The sequence below is a fragment of the Phocoena phocoena genome, chromosome 1 (assembly GCF_963924675.1).
Source record: "Phocoena phocoena chromosome 1, mPhoPho1.1, whole genome shotgun sequence".
Lineage (NCBI taxonomy): Eukaryota > Metazoa > Chordata > Mammalia > Artiodactyla > Phocoenidae > Phocoena > Phocoena phocoena.
In genome coordinates this window covers 124,581,516-124,585,426 of record NC_089219.1, presented here as the reverse complement: position 1 = coordinate 124,585,426, position 3,911 = coordinate 124,581,516, and the positions used below count along the sequence as shown (strand labels likewise).

At 43.9% G+C, this 3,911-nt stretch overlaps 1 pseudogene; it reads left to right on the top strand.

The window, feature by feature from the left end:
- The first annotated feature begins 1,003 nt into the window (after nt 1-1,003).
- On the top strand, nt 1,004-1,249 carry LOC136134663 (V-type proton ATPase subunit e 1 pseudogene; annotated as a pseudogene).
- Nucleotides 1,250-3,911: the final 2,662 nt, after the last annotated feature.

The window sequence follows — 3,911 nt, the reverse complement described above, 5'->3', positions numbered from 1 at the left end:
CGTGTGGTAATGGGGTTGGATGCAATTGATCCAGCAGGGGCTGGAAAAAAAAAAAAAGAAAGCATGGCGATGTTCAAAAACACTTTGTTTACGAGCAGGCAGCTACCCAGATTTGGGTCGTAGGCCATATTTTGCCACCCCTGGTTAAGAACAATGGGATCAGAAGTCAGATGCTTGGGTCCAAATCTACCTCGACTACTTCGTATGCCTGGTTTTCCAGCTCTGTGTCTGAAAGGAGGCCCTGTCAGTAAGTGTCTGCCCATCTCGCCTGATCCCAGCCCATAGTACCAGGGAGACACCTGAGGTGCCCTCCTTAGGCAGCTGCCCAGCTGGAGTGGGTGGTTGGCTCCAGTGAGCAGATAGCACAGGTGTGAGCTTAAAACAAAAAATGACCTACATTTGCCGGGGGAGTATCTTCAAGGTCGATAGCTCTCTCACTAAAGAGAAATGGAAACCCCAATGTGATTCGGCTGGCCTGAGTGGTAAATGCACTTGTTATTATTCTCTGATTCGCTCTGTTCATGGAGCGTTTAGTCATGGGAGTTTCTGTTCTCAGGAACTCACAGCACATCACGACATACAGCTTAATCGTCCTCATGATAATTCTGCTCTGTATAACAAGCCTTTACAGGCAAGGGGTCGGGGGCAGTTATGAGAAATCACGTGTGTTAGAATTGCTACCCGTGCTTCGAGATGATCATCAGATAAAAGTTAAATAATAACACACGTCCGTGTACAGGCCACCTCTCTAATCTTAAATTCAGGTTATAATAAAAGGATGTCATATTCTATTTTCAGCCTTCTTTAACCCTTGAAATTGTGTTGATTTTGAAAGTAAAAATCCAGCATCCTGTTAAGGAAAGACAAAAACAGATGAGAATTATAGAGCAGTAAGAGTCTGGCTCAAAGTGGTAAGAATTATTGTAGGACAAGAAAGCATTGGGACTTCCGGTGGGACCAAAGTGAGGCGGTGGGGCAGGGGCTGGCACCTCTCGCAGCAACCATGGCATATACCGGCCGCACCGTGCCTCTCATCGTGATGAGTGTGTTCTGGGGCTTCGTTGGCTTCCTGGTGCCCTGGTTCATCCCTAAGGGCCCCAACCGGGGAGTTATCATCACCATGTTGATGACCTGTTCAGTTTGCTGCTGTCTCTTTTGGCTGATGGCAATTCTGGCCCAAATCAACCCTCTCTTTGGACCACAGTTGAAAAACGAAACCACCTGGTACATCAAGCATCACTGGCCTTGAGGAAGAAGACCTGCTCTCCAGTGCTCAGTCATTGAGATCACAAAGAAAACCCCTCTAAATGCAAAATCACCTCCATACCCAGACCACCTTCCTTGAGTCACCCACTTTGGCCGTCAGCTGCCTTAAACGTTCACACAACATTTGAATATTTATTCTACAAAGCAGTACTTTTTCCTCTCACCTGTTTTACACTTTGATGAGTGATGTGCCTTTTGAATCTAAACTGTGTTGCCTCTATAAAGTGTTTATGTAATCTTCCGAGATAGAAAGTGCTGTTCTTCTGAGAAATAACATTATTCTCTCCTTGGGAACTGTGGATCTGAAGATGGCTCCTGCCTGCTTACAATATGAGAATCGGTGACGTGTTTAAAAACTGTTACATGACAATAAGACTCCAGTGGGGCAGTCAGTAGGAGAACATGTTCAGAGGGAAAATCTGTCCCACCAGAACTATACCAAAGTATATTTTCATGTTGAATTTCTTATTTCTGCCCTCTTTTGGAATAAATTATTTTTCTGCTTTCTATGGAGAAAAGAAAAGAAAGCGTTGGGTGATGTCAAGATCTCATCATCGGGAAAATGGAAAGCTACATCATAAACGTTGTCTGCCTGATCCTAAGCCTTCTCATTGTAAAGGATGTATTGTCTTCTCAGAAGCAGTATCTCCTTTGGGACATGAGTAAAATAAGTTGAATTCAGTTTCCCTTTCATGATATAATGAGTATTTCTCCAGTGCAGCATGAGAAATAGAATATCACCCAGGAGAAACTTACATAGGCAGTGATAACGTGGAAAAATCTCATAAAGAAAACCCACATGCCCCATGGAGGAGAAGCCCTCTGTGTGTGTGATCGTCATCTTGTGAGTGCTTCGATCACACTTTATAGTTTTGCCAAGTGCTTTAATGTAAATTACTTCAATGAAAAATTCATATCCCTTTGAAATGTATAGGTTAGCCCCCTTTTATTGGTGGGGGCTCTCTTTAAGCTAAAGCTTAAAAAAGATAAGTGATTTGCTCAAGATTAGTTATATTGGTAGAGCTGGAAATTGAATTTCATTCTTCTGGGTCCAAATCCAAGTTCTTCTCCCAGAAAGTTAACGTGTGGACAGGTTGTAGGTATATCTGTGGCCTGGAGCAGTGACATGCAGCGGGGTGAGCAACCTTATAGAAAAGAATACACTCAACTAAAATTTGCATACGAGCTTCCATTATTACATACACTTTCATTTTCTATTTATTTTCCTCTTAGAGGTCAAAATTTCCATTCCTGATTTTAACCCAAAGAAGGGCTAAGTAAATTCCATGGGCCACTCTTGAAGAAGGCAAACTGGAAAAAATATACAATGCCAAATGACGAGCCTAACAGGGTGTGGATACCTTGGTCACCACTAATTCTTGTACAGTTTAACCCTAGTGACAATTTTGCAGGAACAAAATAGCTACTGTTTTTGGTATTTGGCCTCCAGGTGTGTCAAATACCTTTTGATTGAGGTATTTGACAGAGCAGGGCTTTTCAACCTCTGCACTATGGCATATAGGGCTGGATAATTCTTTGCTGTGGGAGGCAGTCCTGTGCATTGTAGCACATTTAGCAGCATCCCTGCCCTCCACCCACTAGATGCCCATGGCACCTCCAAGTTGTGATAACCCCAGATGTCTGCAGATGTTGCCAAAATCCTAGGGGGCAAAATCTGCCCCTGGTTGAGAATCGGTGGATTAAAGTCATCATTTTTGTGGGTTAATCACTCATTGATGGGTTAGGCCCTGATGGACCATCTAGTCTGACTTCATTTTGGTCATTAAGTTGACCAGCACAGGAGGCTAGCAATAGATCCATTGCTAATCACTTTCCCCGACAGGGCTGTCCTGTGAGAATGGCTTTTTGACAGCTCTTCCCAAGGGCAACAGCTATAAATCATGGAAAGCAGCCACTTGACATTGGGTATCCACAGTTGGCAAGTGCCTCCTTCTGTCTTCCATTTGCATTTTCATCCAGACGGTGGGACCGAGGGAGGTCAGTTTCAGCAGGAAGTGTGTAGATTTAGGAGGCAACCAGACCTAAATCGAAATTCTGGCTTTATCACTACCTAGCTAGGTGACCCTGGGCAAGTGACTAAACCTCTCTGAAACTGTCTGCTCCTTTATAAAATCAAAATAACTCTACCTACCTTAAAGAATTTGGGAATTAAAGGGCTCAGATGGAGCTAGGCACATAGTAGCACTATAATAAATATTTTCTATTACTATAAATTAAAAGGAAATGAATGCCTGAACAGATAACGTTAGAAATGTCAAATGGGATGTCTGCCAGTGGCCAGGTCTGTCTGAGCTAATCTCAAGTGTTTTCTGATGATCTCTGAAGCATGTGCCCATCTCGAGCTCCCTCAAGGCCCTCTCCACCTGTTCCCTCTCCAATGTCCCCGTTCCTCTGACTCTTGAGGGACCTGAGTGTTCTAGAACAAATAGTCAGAAAGGTGTGGATTCATGTAGAAATATGTCAAAAGCATCGTTGGTTTTAGCAGCTGATCTGTTCTGGGGTGTGAAAAACAACCAAAGTCACTAAGCCACAGAGGGATTGAAATGTGAACAGATGGGCAGATGGGAAGGCAGCTCTTCACCTGAGCAGCACGGAAGTTGCTGCCCTGGCCGGGGCTGGAGGAG